Source organism: Pelobates fuscus, chromosome 6 (genome assembly GCF_036172605.1).
Source record: "Pelobates fuscus isolate aPelFus1 chromosome 6, aPelFus1.pri, whole genome shotgun sequence".
Classification (NCBI taxonomy): domain Eukaryota; kingdom Metazoa; phylum Chordata; class Amphibia; order Anura; family Pelobatidae; genus Pelobates; species Pelobates fuscus.
This window is the reverse complement of record NC_086322.1, coordinates 198,259,952-198,278,504: the sequence shown is the minus strand read 5'-3', so window position 1 is coordinate 198,278,504 and position 18,553 is coordinate 198,259,952. Positions and strand designations below refer to the sequence as shown.

The 18,553-nt window shown below is 45.2% G+C and overlaps 1 protein-coding gene across 1 annotated transcript in view; it reads left to right on the top strand.

The window, feature by feature from the left end:
- Positions 1-18,553, top strand: part of CCSER1 (coiled-coil serine rich protein 1) — a 964,914-nt gene that overhangs the window by 279,539 nt on the left and 666,822 nt on the right. The window lies entirely within an intron of this gene.

Here is an 18,553-nt window from a genome sequence, read left to right as displayed (position 1 = left end):
CTCCTCTCAGATGCGCTCGACAATGTATGATACCGACTTCTTTCGGCTCCCACACTGCTTCCAATAGTTGTAGGATTTCAGCTGCGTACTTGATTTCTTTGCCTTCTGAATTCAGTAGTCCTCTTTCTTTATACAAAGCTCCGTGGGCATGAGTGGTTAAAAACGCATACTTAGAGTCCGTATAGATATTTACTCTTAAACCTTCAGCCAATTGTAACGCTCGTGTTAGTGCTATTAATTCTGCCTTTTGTGCTGATGTTCCTTTCGCCAGTGGCCGAGCTTCTATCACCTTGTCTATTGTTGTCACTGCATATCCTGCATAGCGGATCCCTTCTTTCACATAACTACTGCCGTCGGTGTAATATTGAACATCGGGGTTCTGGATGGGAAAATCACGAAGATCTGGTCTACTTGAAAATACTTCATCCATTACTTCCAAACAATCATGTTGACTTTCAGTAGGTTGCGGCAAAAGGGTAGCTGGATTTAAGGTGTTTACAGTCTCTAAATGCACTCTTGGGTTTTCACACAACATTGCTTGATACTTGGTCATACGGCTGTTACTAAACCAATGATTTCCTTTGTAATCCAACAACGTCTGTACTGCATGTGGGACTCGTACATAAAGTTCTTGACCCAGAGTGAGTTTATCGGCTTCAGCTACTAGCAGGGCGGCTGCAGCTACGGCTCTTAGACAAGGTGGAAGTCCGCTGGCCACTGCATCCAGTTGCTTAGACATGTAGGCAACAGGTCTTTGCCATGATCCCAAGTACTGTGTCAATACTCCCACAGCCATTCTTCTTTGCTCGTGTACATATAAGTAGAATGGTCGTGTGTGATCAGGTAGACCTAATGCTGGGGCACTCATCAAAGCCTTCTTCACATCTTCAAATGCCGTTTGCTGTTCTTGGGTCCATAAGAAGGGGTCGTGCTCTGTACCTTTGATGGCTGCGTACAGAGGTTTTGCCAGTATCGCATAGCTGGGAATCCATATCCTACAGAAGCCTGCTGCCCCCAAGAATTCTCGCACTTGTCTTCTATTCTTGGGTATTGGTATTTGGCAGACAGCTTCTTTTCTCTCTGGCCCCATAATCCTTTGACCTTCAGAGATATGGAATCCCAGATACTTGACAGTTGGCAAACACAACTGAGCCTTCTTCCTGGACACCTTGTATCCTGCCTTCCAGAGAATATGTAGTAGATCGTGCGTTGCTTGCTGACATTTTTCTTTTGTAACTGCTGCTATCAACAAGTCATCTACATATTGTAACAATACACATTCTCCTGGGATAGACTCGAAATCCAGTAGATCTTGACTTAGAGCTGAACCAAATAGGGTAGGTGAATTTTTAAACCCTTGGGGCAGTCTTGTCCAAGTCATTTGGCGTTTTGAGCCCGTTACAGCGTTCTCCCATTGGAAAGCGAAAATACATTGGCTTTCTGCGGCAATTCGGAGGCAAAAGAAGGCATCTTTGAGATCTAAGACTGTGAAGTAAGTAGCCCCGCCCGGAATTAAAGCAAGCAGGTTATATGGATTGGGTACAACTGGATGTATGCTAACAACCGCATCATTGACTGCTCTTAAGTCCTGTACAGGTCGATACTCATCTGTACCGGGCTTTTGAACAGGCAGCAATGGGGTGTTCCAGGGGGAAGTACAGAATTTTAGGATACCATACCGTATGAACTTATCCAGATAGGATTGGATGTTCTTCTTAGCCTTCTGCGGAATGTGATATTGTCTTAGGCTCACTGGATAAACCCCATGTTTCAGTTCAATTTTTATTGGTGGAATATTGCGGGCCAGTCCTGGTGGGTTGTTCTCTGCCCAAACTCCTGGTATGTTAAACAATGTCTCATCACTCCTAGGGTTTTGGCTAGTCAACACTGTATAAAGTCGCCACTCTTCTTCCTTTGGTACGGATAAAGTCATAATACCTGAAGGTCCATTAAAATTTAAGGATGTTGTTCCATTTGGTAGGAACGTAATCTGCGCTTGTAATTTTGATAGCATATCACGTCCCAGCAATTGGACTGGACATTCAGGCATATAAAGGAATTGGTGTTTTACTACGTGGCCTCCCAATGTACAGAGTCGACTTTTAAGAACCGGTTTTTCAGCACTTCTTCCAGTTGCTCCTATCACAGTAATAGTCCTTCCAGATGGAGGAGCAACTAGATTAGTCACCACTGAATGTTCAGCACCAGTGTCGATCATGAACGCACTCCTTTTCCCCCCTATTGATACATCGACCATAGGCTCCGCTCGACCAAGGGGGATGGAGCCCGGTCGGTATCAATAGTCCTCCATGACAGTGTCAGCCAATCCTACAAAGTCCCTACCTTCTCTATCGCGGGACCTTTGCGCTGCTGGAATATACCTGTCTTCCCTAACACTTCCTCTGTTCCCATTACTCCCTCTATAACCATTACTCCCTCCGGGGCCTCCTCTACCTCTCGCTCTACCTCTAAAGTTTCCGTAGCCTGCCCTGGGTTGGTCTCTCTCGTACTGCTCTCTTTGCGGACATTCGTTCCTCCAATGCCCTTCTTCCTTGCAATACGCGCATTGATCCCTACTCAAAGGCTCCCTACTCCATCTATTATTGCCTCTATCTGGGCCCCGTTTATCTACGCCTGCGATCGCTACCGCTAGCATATCAGCCTTTTTACGCATCTTGCGCTCTTCCTCTTTCTTACTTTCTGTATCCCTGTTCATATAGACCTTATTTGCTACCTCCATTAGTTGGGTGATGGACATACCTGCAAACCCTTCTAACTTTTGTAGCTTGCGCTTAATATCTCCGTATGCTTGGCTGACAAAGGCGGAGTTAACCATTCGGGAATTGTCTGCGTCTTCCGGATTAAAGGGGGTATACAAGCGGTATGCCTCCAATAATCGGTCATAAAAGACACTGGGCGCTTCATCGCTTTTCTGGATCACCTCAACTGTCTTCGACATGTTAATGGCTTTCTTTCCTCCGGCTTTCATGCCAGCAATTATAGCGTCTCTATAGGCTCTGAGTTGAACCATATCAGCACCATTTACATTCCAATCGGGATCGGTGTTGGGATAGTGTGTCGCGGCCCATGCTGCTGGATTGGCTTGGTTCAAAGCACGGGCTCTATCCTCTAATGCTTTAATGGCTGCTTGATTTATTCTTGTCCTTTCCTCATTGTTAAATAAAGTCATTAGTAACTGCTGGCAATCAGCCCATGTCGGATTATGCGTCTGTACTATTGAGGTGAACAGATCAGTCATAGCTTGTGGTTTCTCAGTATACGAGGAATTATGGGTCTTCCAGTTTAAAAGATCGGTTGTGGTAAATGGGACATATACGAAGACTGGGTCAGCGTGTGCCATTTGACCTGCGGCATCGATATAAGCTGACCCGGGATTCAGACGAAGAGGCATCTGATAGTGCTTTAATTGTTGGGCACCAGTCAACTGTCGGGTTTGGATGGGGCTACGTAGAGAGGCGTCAGTCATGGGTTCCGGTCGGGGAGAGATAGGGTATGGGGATGTGGGAGGTCGGTTTTGGGAAAAGGTCGTAAATAAAACACTTCGAGCCGAGCTAGATGAAGCTTGACCGGAAGTCTGAAGTGGCGCCAAATCAGGATATTCGTTTCTAATGGGGGTGGATTCTGGTTCCGGAAGGGGAGATTTAGTACGAGGGGGGGTGGATCCTGTACTGGAGGAGGAAGCGGAAGTGGATGAGGGTAATGAGGGGAGGGGTGCAGGACTTCCTGCGTTTGCGTCACTTCTTCTTAACGGAAAGTAAGGGGGCGGCAAAGGGATCTCGGACTCAGGGGGCGTGTCCAAAATGGGCCTAACACCAGTCCTAGTGGACGAGCAAGTCCTAGCTACCATGAGGCGACACTGCTCCTCGTGGCATGTCTGGAGCCATTTTGGCGAGTCATTTACGGCCTGTCTCCAACAGTCAATATAAGGAAACTGGCCGTAAAGTTCAGGCCTACCCGATACAGCCACGTGTAAGCGCTGTACCAGAGTTGGATCCAAACTGCCACGTGGCGGCCATGCCGCAACCAAAGTAGGCCACTCCCTAGTACACAAAGTGACCAAACGTACAGGAGACATCTTTACCCCAAAATCACAAACTTTGAATCCCTTTTTAAAATTCTTAACCATACATCCTAAGGGATCCGGAATCGTTGACTGCGACGCACCCATACTTAACAATGGAACGTCGTCGACAACGAATACTATACACGCGTACTATTCAACAGTCACACCCGTTTCCTCTGGCAACAGCACCACGTGGTACGGTTACCAAGTGAAACGTACACAATAACAATAAACACTCAGGGAATTCCCGTACACACACAGCTGTTACACCAGTCACTATATAATCAATATTATGCCCTTTGGCGTAACTATACAGTCACCCACGCTATAATTCTCTATATACGAATTACCCGTCTATAACACACCCCAGTAACATCGTCTTTTACAAATAGCGGTTACAGTACGGTTAGCATAGGTCAAAGCACAAGTTAAGGTCACAATACAATTATTAGTGGTTATGGTGTTAAACATGCAATGGACGACAATGATTAGTACTTATTATATAATGTCAGTAAATATACAGGGTTATGGTACCGTGCACTATAATACAGCAACACACTATTAACACTCTCGCTAGACGGCTGAGCTCGCGCTATCTAACAAGATATACACTTTACTAAAACAATCGTTAACACATTTACAATTCCCAACTAAACTATTGGCCAGTACCTTGAATGGACTACCTAAAACTATATACACCCGTTTTGGTTAGCCACACTGCCCAATCACCACATATATAGCGAGCTAGAGAACCGAATTTACACAGGCGCCTCTTAGTCGCACTATCAAAAGTCTAGTGGGTTCCAAATTTACACGCCTTCCCACTTAGCCCAGATAGGATGAGAACTAGCGAACCGAATTTACACAGGCGCCGCTTAGTCTCCCGGTCCCTCCGACCTAGCGAACGTAATATACACCCTAGAACGCTAGTCTAGACAAGACACCGGTGTCCGGCTAGGGCTATTTACACCAGGACCCCGCCTGACTAACCAAATCAAACGGTCTGACTAAAGAGCGTTCGATCGAGCGGTGCGCCTTCGCTCCTTCCCTCCGACAGAGGGGGCAGATACACAGATTCAAAACCCCTTTGGGCCTACCGCACAATCGGTATACCCCTAGTGGGTCCTGCCGTCTAAAACAGCAGTTGTCTTACCTCCTCGTTCCTGAACCTGAGTTCACACTCATCGACGGGGACACCCCAGCACTTCTCACGTAGAGGCCGATGATCTCCTGGACAACAGACCAGTGGCGCCGAGACGAAGGGAGGTCCACGCAGAAGTTCAGGGGTGCAGCCGTAGAGAACGTGGGCAAAGATAGACCGTCTCACGCCTCTGCCTCTCAGCTACCGTTGAACGATGAGCTTCCCGGCCAATGCACCAAATGATACCGGAGAAACTGACGGAAGCCAAGCACAGAGAGATGGACACAGGTTTCTTCAGGAAGGAAGAGATTCTTTATTGGATCACCGATCGGGACTCAGAGGGACTAGCGTCACCAAAATACAGCAAAGTCTGAGTACTGAATACATAGAGTACATTCCTTATATAGCACTGTAGCTCCTCCCACAATTAACTACACCCACACATACCCTTAACCTATTTAATAAATAGAGTCTAAACTCATCCATCCGGTCTAACCACGTGGCTCATCTGATACAAAGGAGAGGGACGCGTAATTCCAGTTCTTACATTCCTGCACCTGGTCAGTACAGTGATAACAGTATCTTAGCTACGTGTAATTAACTAACTGATACTACAAACACATATACATACATATGCCTTGTGGCAATCTTAGCCTGCTAAACTTGTATTTTACTGGAATTACATCACACTTTCTTTAAAATGCACTCAGAAACAAAATATATAAGACCGGGAAGCTGCCGAACCAGAGAAGAGCAGCCCATTATACTATTTTACTATTATACTTTGGTTATTTCAATTTTATGTTGTAGATTTGTAGTGTGTTACGAATATTTGACTACATCTGCAATCAGATTAAGAGGAATTTGTCTCAGTCAATAAACGGTGACTACTTACATTTGCACATGTATATCACAAACATATGTTTGCATTATGGACATGGTGTTTAGATCATGATAACATATTGCAAATCTATTCTTTGTTTAGTAATTATGCACAAAACAACGTTTTGTCACAAAGATCCACTTTGATGACACGTTTTATGTCTGTTTAGGCATGCTGCTATTCTTCTGTCCAGCTTAATATAACTGTTGGGGTGCAACCTACAATGGGTGACTGTCCTTACCAAAGAATGCTTCTGTGACTGTCCTTACCAAATCATCCCACTTAAATGCTACATGGCCATAGTCAAAATGCATTGAATATTTCTGTATCTGATATGGCTATATAACAGAGCGTGAATTGTTGGGTTATTAAAAGTGACTTTAAAATTTATTGGGAATTCAAACAGGCCAAAATAGCTGATTTGGAAATATTCTCTGAATCATCTATTCTAAAAATTCAGCTACTGTGGCCTAAAATGCACTTTGAATTCTCACTATATTAAATACTATTGAAAGTTAATTAAAAAGAGTCCCACATTTTGTGCTAAAAGAGTCAAAACAAAAACAGAGCAGACTTGATTTTTTTCCCCCAAAAAATGGACTATTTTGGCTTAAAATTACAATTTGTTAGAATACCTCAAAATGTACTAAGTAACTAACTGCTAAATTAGAGTTAATGGAACTGCATCTGCAGCTGAAATTCTTGCATACAGCCCTTAAAGGGACACAATAGTAAACAAAAACAGTACAGCTTAGTGGTTCTGGTGTCTATAGTTAGTCCCTGCAGGCTGTGCACTGTAAACCCTGCAGTGTTTACATTGCTGACTAGTAACACCTCTAGTGCACAGTGTGCAGCACTGTCATTCAGAGTCTCCACGCTCTGCATGGAGGCACTAAACATTCCCCATAGAGATGCACTGATTTAGTGCCGATTGACGCGGCACAACATATTGCAGTGATTATCCCAGCCATAAAGCCAGGGCCAGCCCTGCAGGACCTGCGCGGCATGGGAAATAAAACTACGTTTAATCTCCAGAGAGAGGGGGAGCAGGGTCCTTATCCTGCATTCCAGCAGTTTAGTTTCAAGAATACATGTTTGTTTAGTGTTCCTTTAAAAAGACAAAGCTAATAAAAATGTGATATGCACTCACAGTAACGAAAATACATTTCCTGTGGCTTATAATGGGCATTATAGGACATTGTCTTTCGTTCTTTGTTTTCTAAAGAAACAATGCTAATCTTTTTTTGTTCCTTGTTTCCTTTTCTAAATTTGGCAGCAGAGTGGATATTGTAAAACTCAATTTGTGGATGCACAGTTGTGAACCTGGTGGGGTGTAGCACACAGCATCTGCAAAGAAGTTTGTGATCCAAGAAAGCTATTTTTCCATCTCCCTTTAGTAGTTATTGTTTCAGCTATGCTGTATTAAAAATCTGCCAATGTTTTATTTTATTATTCTAAAAGTATTTTATCATTAGAGGAATATTGTAGAGTTAAAAATACAAGCATGTATCCCTAACACTATCGTGCTCTAGGAACAATTTAGATTTAGCCAAATGATTTAAAATTGTGAATGAATTAGTATTTTTACTAACCTCTATCGCCTGGCACTCTGGTCTCTGTACGGTCCCCCTGCCTCCCCGCTATGATAATCCTGCTAAGCTAATCAAATGCTTCTCCATAGGGAAGTTTCGGGAGTTTAGTGCACATGCTGCGCCAATCACCATCTCCTAACAGAGATGCATTGAGTCAGTGCATCTCTATGTAGAGCGTTTAGCGTTTCCATGCATAGTGCGGAGATGTTGAATATCAGTCCTGCAAGAAACCCAGGATTTCCCTCCATTGGTTGTCGGAATTACGAACTTAGGCAGCAGTGTAAATACTGACTTTTCTTAGAAAACATAGCATTTACAATAGTCAGCTGCAGGGACTGGCTCCAGAACCCAAAACTGCTACATTAAGCTATAGTGCTTCTGGGGCCTGTAGTATTCCTTTAAAGATGCACTGGAATTGCCACATTTGAAAAAAAATAGTTCATACATATAAAAATAAAAAAGCAACCAGTATTCTTATTGTGGTTTTTATGCCCTCCTCTAAATTGTAACGTCATTCGGGCAGGGTCCTTCTGCTTCAGCCTTTAACTCCCTACTACGGCTCCTACTTTCAATAATGCCCTTTAACCCTACTACAGCTCATAACCCTCATTAGAGCTCCTACCCCCCATCACCCACCACAGCTCCTAACCCCCACTGCTGCCCATTATCCCCACTACAACATTTAACCTCCCACCTTATGCCCCACTACATCTCCTATCAGATCCTATTCCCCACTACAGCTCCTTAAGCCCAACTATTGCCCATAACCTCCCACAGCTTCTTATCCACGCACTACATTCTTAAACGTGCCACTTCATCTCATAACCCCCACTACAGCCTTTATCACCCCACTATAGTCCTTACATTCTAAAATAATCTACCAGTGCACCTTTCTGAGATTAGGTTCTGGATCAGCCCTGCTACTTACCTGGTTATCTACACACTGGAGCTGGGTGGAGTTTTCAAAGTTCTTTATGCCCAGACCCAATTTAAAAGGATACCCCAGGCACACAACAGGAACCAGCACATTATAAGTACATTTGGTATGGTTTGGCCACATATTCATGCTGTATTTTTCTACATATTTAATCTCTTTAATTTTACTAAAAAAGGAAAAAAAATTAGGAGCTGTGTATTTACTTACCTCAACCAATGAGCTATCAGAGTGCGCTAAAGTACTGACATCACACAGCATCACAGCCAATCAGTTTTTATTATCTGCCCAGTTTCTCCTTACACAGCTTGTAAGATAAGTAAGATAATAGAGCTAATTGGCAAACAGTGAATAGCTAGGGGCAGAGTTAATTAAGCAACCCACCTCACACTGATCTCTCATTAATTAAGCTACATTCCAATCAGAAAGGTATTTTGTGAAAATGAGGCATGTCTAACGGGGTTGGAGTTGTGCCACACAAAGCACCAAAACATTTTGTTAACCCCTTAATAATGCTAGAACATGTAATTAGGTCCTACAAACAATGAGCTTAAACAATATTAGGGTATAATGTCACGTCCTTGGTATGAGCAGGGTTAAATCCCTGCTCACAACAGGGAGAACAAGGTATCAGCTTCTGTCCGTGGAGATTTCCACCATTTAAATTGACCCTGACAGGGTTTTCCCTACATACTGATTGTGAATGGTGTTGGGCTTTACAGGGAGATCGCACTGTCATGCTGAAAACAGCCAGTAGATGGTGGTCACAGACCACTCCCTGCTGCTTTAGCTAGGAAATCCATCTGCTGATAGCAAAAGGAATTCCTTGGGGTAAGGGTAGTGTTAGCTTAAATTTAAGTGTAGGGTTTGGTTTATGGTTTGTGGTTAGTTAGGGCTAATGCTGTTTTAGGGTTAGGGATAGTGTAAGGTTAAGTTTAGGGTTAAGGTTAGGGTAGGTATTTTGTTAACATTAGTGAAAGCATAGGGTCAGGGGTAGGGTTGGTAAAACTTTATTAACTATCAAAAATGTATATCCTAGATGTATGAGGCATTTAACAATCATGACAGATACATTAATCTATTTTAAGTTATTGTTATTTAGTTGCACTGAATGTGTAAAAATTATTATAAGCAAAAGAGTGAAATTTTTTTTTTATTTTATTCACACTTAATGTTGTCTTAGGTATACATATAGGATAGACGCCCTTTCTGTTCTTGAAAAAACAATATATATGTTATATGGGGTTATGTTAAGAGAAACCCTCAAATTACAGTGGAACAAACACACAGCACACAAACTAGTTTTTATTTGGTTCAAAACTTAGACAATTGTAGTTATCTTTCTGTTGTGGCCTTAAAGGGACACTATAGGCACACAGACCATTTCAGCTCATTTAAATGGCATGGGTGCCGTGTCCCTGTCCCCTTATCCTGCAATTGAAAACGTTGCAGTTTCAGAGAAATTGCAATGTTTAAATTGCAGGGTTCATTAAGACTGTCTCTTGTTGCTGTCTATGAGACCGGCACAAGAGGTGCTTCCTGCATTTGTACTGAATTTAACTCCATGAAACAATGCTGGACATCCAGTAAGCATTAAGCATTAAGCCATCCAGCGTCTTCAAATCTCCATTAGGGAAGCGGGGGAAGTGCAGAGGCACACAAGGTCCCTACACAGCTTTGTATTTCTAACACTATAGTTTTCTTTTAAATTACAAATTCAAATTCACTTTGAATTTCCAATATTTCTCCCTTTCATCTTTCTCACTATCTCAGCCTTTCTTCTCCTTTCCCTATTTTCTCATCATCATTTCCACATTTGTTTTTACCATATTGATGTTATTTCTTCATATAAAATGTTAGGCTCTGCTATCTTCTGAACAATTCCTTTGTATAAAATGATATGCTCCAAATGTGTTCATTAATTGATCAGACACCATTATAGCATACTATATACCTTTTACATTTTCTGTATCCGTCTGAAAAGATTGAGGTTATGTTTGAAAAATGTAAATGATGCACAATCAATTATATACAGATAATCAGTAACCATAATTAAACAGCAATCAAACTCCAAACGTAAATAAAGTATTCTGAGCAAAACATATATATATATTTTTTTTTCAATATATAGTGTTTATTGGTTATATACAAGAAATAACAAAACACAAAGTACAGGAGTATTATACAAAATGATACATCAATCATTGCAGCCCATGGTATGGATTAAAGGTTTGGAACATGAAATTGAGTCGGCTGTAGCAAATAAGACAACATTGCTGTTACATTGTACAGTGATGCGACAATTGAACAGGTTAACAGTACGTACCAAGATATATTTGATAAGGGAGTTGCAAAAAGTACGAGATGTTCGGTATAATATAAACAATATTCCAATTTTCGTGCTCATTACGATAATTTTGGAGTAGAGACAGATATGTTACAAGATGCATGTGAGTCTGCGGACCAAGCCTATGGCGTCCCTTCCCAAACCTAACGGTTGCCAGAAAACAGTTGACAGGTGTAGCCATTATTTGATCATTCTGCAGAGCTATATTGCTTTTGTCATTTATGCCTGTAGGCAATGAGATCAATTCCAATCAATGTACGCTAGGCTAGTTAGTGAGTTTTGGATAGTGAGCAATGATGTATCACAGAAATAAAAATATAAGAGGAAATACTCAAAGTGGTTGAAAGGTTGTGAAAAGTTGTGAACTAGAAAGGAGAATGGGGGTATGTAACGAAGGAGCATTTCACGCCAAGGATGCGTAAGTGATATGTTTATGCCGGGTTAAGTTATGTAATGTGATGTGATGTGAAGTGACGTGACCCCGCTCTGGGATCGCAGCTGTTGGCCAATGTGATCAATGTTGTGTTAGATGGGAACAAGGGGTGTCTATAAGTGGGTAGGACCTATTGTCGTGATACAGTCGTTGCCATAAATGGTTCCCAGTTTTGCCACCTATCCAGGAAGATGTTCATATTACCCCTCTTTGCCTATTCTCTCTCATGGTGGTATGTGGAGTCTGTTCTACGGAGTACCTCCAATATTGTAGGGCAAGTGATGTTTTTCCAGTGGGCTGCAATGCAAATTTTTGCTGCTAGGAGCACATTTAGCACCGCATCTCTAGCTGGTATATCTTTTAAGCCTGTAATGATATGAAGTAAGTAGTTCTCTGGTGTCAATGGGAGTTTATGTTTACAGAGTGCGTGAATGGTTTTTCGAATTTCCTGCCAGAAAACTCGTATTTTATCACAGTACCAAAATATGTGCTCTATAGAACCTTTTTCAGTGTTACATCTCCAACATAATGAGGAGGACTCGGGATACATTTTGTGAATTCTGCTCGGGACCAAATACCACCTCATCAACATTTTAAAGTAAGCTTCCCACTGTGTGACACAGTTTGATGACTGTTTTGTATAGGTAATGGCTTGTTCCCACTCGTTGAGAGTAGGAGCTATTCCCAAAGTCAACTCCCATTTATGCATATAGGGCAATTTAGTGGATGCATGTAGGTCAGCCTGCGCTGAGTAACATAAGGATAGAGATTTGCAAGAAGATCGGGTTAATTTTGCATTGTACCACTTAAATCCCAATTTGCTGAGTGATAGCGGATTGATAAACTTAATTGATTCGGAAAGTAAGATATGTTTGATTCGTAAGTATTAGAAGATATCTCTGGGCGGTAAGTTATATTCTTCCTGTAGATCAGGGAACGGGCGTATGCCTTCTTTGCTGAGTAGCTTATGTACATGTGTTATTCCTAAAGTCGACCAGTGTCGTGTTTGAAGGTCGGGATATGTTAGAAAGGGCTGATAGAGGTGCTAGGCATAGGCGTGCGCACGGGGTGTGCCGGGTGTGCCTGGGCACACCCTAATCCCCGCGGCATGCCTATGTATTGAGACCGGCAGGGGAGATCTCAGGATCTCCCCTGCCGGCTCATGCAGAGCCGGCGCTATCCGAGCGCCGGCTCTGCTCTCAGCCTCCCCTCCCCGGCTCACATGCAGGGAGGGAGGCAGGAGAGGACCGGCGGAGCTCTTGCCAGCAGCTCCGCCGGGTTCCTCTCGCGAGATCTCAGCGTTGCCGCGGCAACGCTCAGATCTCGCGTGAGTGAACTCTAGCCCTGCGGGGCTAGAGCTCACTCTCCACTGGACCACCAGGGATGGCAGCAGCAGCAGGATCCCCCCTCCCAGGCATAAGGTAAGAAGGGAGGGGGGATAACTGATCTGCCTCCACCTCCACTGGACCACCAGGGACAAGGAACAAGAATCCCCCCTCCCCACATAAAGTAAGAAGGGAGGGGGGATATTGAGTAATGTACCCCCACCTCCACCCCCCACAATCACCCACACACACATATACACAGCACCAACACACATACAGCACCCACACACAGCACCCACACACAGCACCCTTAGACATACACAGCACCCACACACATACACAGCACCCACAGACATACACAGCACCCACAGACATACACAGCACCCACACACATACAGCACCCACACACATACAGCACCCACAGACATACACAGCACCCACAGACATACACAGCACCCACAGACATACACAGCACCCACACACATACACAGCACCCACACACATACAGCACCCACACACATACACAGCACCCACAGACATACACAGCACCCACAGACATACACAGCACCCACACACAGCACCCACACACAGCACCCACACACAGCACCCATAGACATACACAGCACCCACACACATACACAGCACCAACACACATACACAGCACCAACACACATACAGCACCCACACACACAGCACCCTCACAAACACACAGCACTCTCACACACATTACACAAACAGCACTCTCACACTCACACAGCACACTAACAGTACCCTCACAAACACAAACAGGACCCTAACAAACACACACAGCACACTACCAGTACCCTCACACACAAACATCACCCTCACACACAGTACATTTACAGCACCCTCACAAGTGCACACACACACACAAACAGCACCCTGACACACAGTACATTCACAGCACCCTCACAAGCACGCACACACAAACACCCTCACCCACATAGTACACTACCAGCACCCTCACACACACATCACACTAACAGCACCCTCACACAGCACACACACAGCTTTGTGTCTGTGTGTGTATATATGTGTATATATATATACATACATACATATACATATATATATATATATACGCCGCGTGTGCTTGTGCTTTAGGGTGCACACCCTAATGCAATAGGCTGCGCACGCCTATGGTGCTAGGTAAAGTGATTCCACTCTGGACCACTTAAAAAGTGTGATGATGGGAGCATGGAGGGACTTGTCAGGGAGGATTGTGTCCACAGAGTATCAGAGAGGGAATGTATACCTCCGCAAGCGGCTTCTAGTTTGACCCAAACTGGATTGGATTCGCCTGTTAGGATATTAAGGCCCTGCACCAGCAATGTTGCCCTATAATAATGCGATATGTTAGGGACACTAAGTCCACCTTCTTTGAATGGTCGCCATAGAGAGCGAAAAGCAACTCTTGGAGGTTTTTTTTTCCAGATATGAGCATTTATAGCCATTTGAAAACGTTTGATAAGAGAGTTTGGTAAAGCAATGGGTAGTGTTCTGAATAGATAAAGTATATGGGGTAGGATCATCATTTTGATAGAGTTTATTCTACCAAACCAGGACGTGTATAGATTATTCCAAGAATACATTTGTTTGGAAAGCTTGGCTAGGACAGCAATATGATTTTATTTTATGGTTAGTGTTTTGGAGTGTGTTAATTTGATTCCTAAGTAGGAGATTGCTGTGGATTTCCATTCAAAGGGGTAAGTATCTTTCAAATAAGACAATACTTGTCCATCGAGTCGTATGGGAAGAATCTGGGTTTTACTAATATTGTTTTTATAATAGGAGATAGCGCCGTAGTTAGTTAAAGTATGTAGAAGATGTGGAATAGATTCTTTCGGATTTGCGAGGAAGAGGACTACATCATCGGTAAAGAGAGCTAACTTCTTCTCTCCAGCCGGGGTACAAGGCCAGGTAGCTTTGCATCCAGTTTTCTGTTTTGAATCAGAGGTTCCAAACACAGAATGAATATCAAGGGCGACAAGGGGCACCCTTGCCTAGTACCGTTTGAGATTTGGAAGCTTCTGGAGTGTAACGGAGCGTTTCACTTACAGGAGGATAAAACCCAGTTTAGGCGATATCCCCCTTTCCAGATGCACAGGCAGCTACTGCAAACACCACTCTCCCGACTGGAACCGCACGAACACTGGAACAGCTGAACAAGAAAAGCAGACATCAGCTTACACTCCTGGCAGTCAGCATACAATCCAATTCCCCCAAAGAACGAGACGACACATCGCTTTGAGGGTTAAGCAGGAACTCTGGACTGACTCATCCAGCCTGGCTTATATTACACTTGTACACTTACAGGCCACACCCAGGGGGAGGCATAAAATAACCAATCACATACATGGTTCAGCCCACACATCCCCTCCCCTCAGATAACAGTAAACCCAATTATACAGTACACATTTTTAACCAAGTTCTGGATGTACCCCAAAAACAGGCCCTTATTCAGGGAGACAACATATCCAAAAATCAGTTCATTCGGATAAACGGTTCGGGAGATATAGGGTTCCAAAGATTTGACCGACCGCATGGGTAAAGTATCCGAAAACAGTTCCATGCATTTTGGCCCTGCGGTCGGTCACAGACAAAGGAATGAAAACAGGCGAATTGCTTGTGTTATAGAGCCTGGAGAGGGTTTGAATGGATTCCCTTGTTTGTGGGGTTCTTTCTACCGAACGGCGGGCCATTCGGTAGTTTCTATACGAATTTCTGGAAGTATGGAGGTCTCAGCGGTGTTTGCCTAGTCGAGTGTCCGATTTTAGTTCCAGACACTCGACGGCAAAACACCACTGTTCGTAGTTTAAGATGGCCGCCGCCACGTGTTCGTTTCCCGAATGGCGGCCACCCAGAGGACAAAGAATACATTACACTGATTGCCAATTACCCGTTTGCAACATTGTTGCAAACGGTAATTGGAGGCATACGTATTCCTGGGTGGTCTGGTTGTTCGGTAGTTTCACTCAGTATAATGAATGGAGTGATTCTACCGAACAATCAGATGAATGCTGCATACATATAACCCAGGTTAACTGAACACATAAATGCATACATGATATTAAAGGACTAAAGGCAGTATTACTGTAATATGCTCCACAGTCTTAAAGGTACAGTATCCCAAAAGTCCCAATAGGTCCACGGATGGCCCTTAAAGGCCCAGTAGCAGTAATATAACTATTACATGCCCAAATATAGTTTTTACAGTGCAATATGTCCAGGGGCCATAGTCAGCGGGCAGGAGGCGGGCAAACAGGCCTCTCCAATGCTCAGTGGCGAGGTTGGTTTTGCCACATTTCTCCCCTTTTCCAAACAGACTAACAGGGTACCTGACCTCCTGCCGGTCAGTGCCCTTGTTAGTCCAGCAGCCCACCCACAAGACAGAAACAGCAGTACAGCCCACCCACAATAAACCATTACTACACCTGGGTAAGGGAGAATCTTGTCCATGTCCAGGTGCCTTACCACGGCTGTGTGGGGGACTGGTAGGCTGCCTTGGTGGGTTGCTGAGGGTGCAGAGACCAGCGGTACTCTGTCCTGGTTCCAGCACTACCACGGGAGTAGTCTGGTTGGAGCCTGGTTGCTGGAGACTGACTGTCTCCCCTTTAGGTGCACAGCTCGGCTGCCGGAGGGAGAGACCGACTGTCTCCCCTTTGGATACACCGCTCTGTGGCTGGGGGACAGGACCGACCGTCCCTACCCCTTGTGCTGTAAGTGCAGAGACTATGGTCCCATATGCACAGTTGTGGGGCTTAACATCTCCCCTTGGTGGGTTAGGCTGCCGCTGGAGAGAGGGTGTAACAAGCTCCTCTCTCTGGACGGTAAACTGCCGCTGGGGAGGCCGGACGACACCATCAGCTCCCTGGGGTACACACTGCTGCTGGGGAGGAAGGACGGCACCTTCAACTCCCTGGGGTACACACTGCCGCTGGGGAGGAAGGACTGCACCTTCAGCTCCCTGGGGTACACACTGCCGCTGGGGAGAAAGGACGCCACCTTCTGCTCCCTGGGTTACACACTGCCGCTGGGGAGGACGGACGACACCATCAGCTCCCTGGGGTACACACTGCCGCTGGGGAGGAAGGACGATACCTTCTGCTCCCTGGGACACACACTGCCGCTGGGGAGGAAAGACGGCACCTTCTGCTCCCTGGGGTACACACTGCCGCTGGGGAGGAAGGACGATACCTTCTGCTCCCTGGGACACACACTGCCGCTGGGGAGGAAGGACGGCACCTTCTGCTCCCTGGGTTACACACTGCCGCTGGGGAGGACGGACGACACCATCAGCTCCCTGGGGTACACACTGCCGCTGGGGAGGAAGGACGGTACCTTCTGCTCCCTGGGACACACACTGCCGCTGGGGAGGAAGGATGACCCCTTCATCTCCCTGGGATACACACTGCCGCTGGGGAGGAAGGTCGGCCCCTTCATCTCCCTGGGATACACACTGCCGCTGGGGAGGAAGGACGGCACCTTCATCTCCCTGGGACTTACTCTGCCGCTGGGGATCTGGGCCTGCTGCCCACCATCCCGTTGGGCCCGGTGGAGAGACCTCGGTCCCATCTCCACCTGCCTGTTGTGGTTCCTCACAGGACCAATCTATGAGGACCCCTACTTCGGGTTCTTCCTGCCACCTCAGGGGGGGGCGGCTAACCTCCTCGGATGCAGCCTCTACTCTGCTGCTGTACCACTCTTCCTGCTCATCATACTCTCCGTCCATCTTTGAGTTTTGCTCAGCCATGACCTGGTTCCAGATCCCCTGGAATATGTCCATGGATATATAACCCCCATACTGGGCCACTTGCTGCCTCACCTTGGCCATAAAATCATCTTCAGCGTCAGAGCCTTCCATACTTGTCTGCTCCAAGTCGCTGGATACCTCTGCTGCCAGGGGCGCTGCACGAGTGCTAACGTTGCCCTCAATTTGTAACTCCAAGGAATTGGTGTTCTGTAGCTGTCCTTCTGGCTGTAGGAACGATCCCGCCGCTTGCCACCAATTGTAACGGACCGTTTCACTTATAGGAGGATAAAACCCAGTTTAGGCGATATCCCCCTTTCCAGATGCACAGGCAGCTACTGCAAACACCACTCTCCCGACTGGAACCACACGAACACTGGAACAGCTGAACAAGAAAAGCAGACATCAGCTTACACTCCTAGCAGTCAGCATACAATCCAATTCCCCCAAAGAACAAGACGACAAATCGCTTTGAGGGTTAAGCAGGAACTCTGGACTGACTCATCCAGCCTGGCTTTTATTACACTTGTACACTTACAGGCCACACCCAGGGGGAGGCATAAAATAACCAATCACATACATGGTTCAGCCCACACATCCCCTCCCCTCAGATAACAGTAAACCCAATTATACAGTACACATTTTTAACCAAGTTCTGGATGTACACCAAAAACAGGGGGTACACCTTTAAATCCAGCATCGCTGGATAGCCCTTATTCAGGGGGACAACATATCCAAAAATCAGTTCATTCGGATAAACGGTTCGGGAGATATAGGGTTCCAAAGATTTGACCGACCGCATGGGTAAAGTATCCGAAAACAGTTCCATGCATTTTGGCCCTGGGTCGGTCACAGACAAGGGAATGAAAACAGGCGAATTGCCTGTGTTATAGAGCCTGGAGAGGGTTTGAATGGATTCCCTTGTTTGTGGGGTTCTTTCTACCGAACGGCGGGCCATTCGGTAGTTTCTATACGAATTTCTGGAAGTATGGAGGTCTCAGCGGTGTTTGCCTAGTCGAGTGTCCGATTTTAGTTCCAGACAC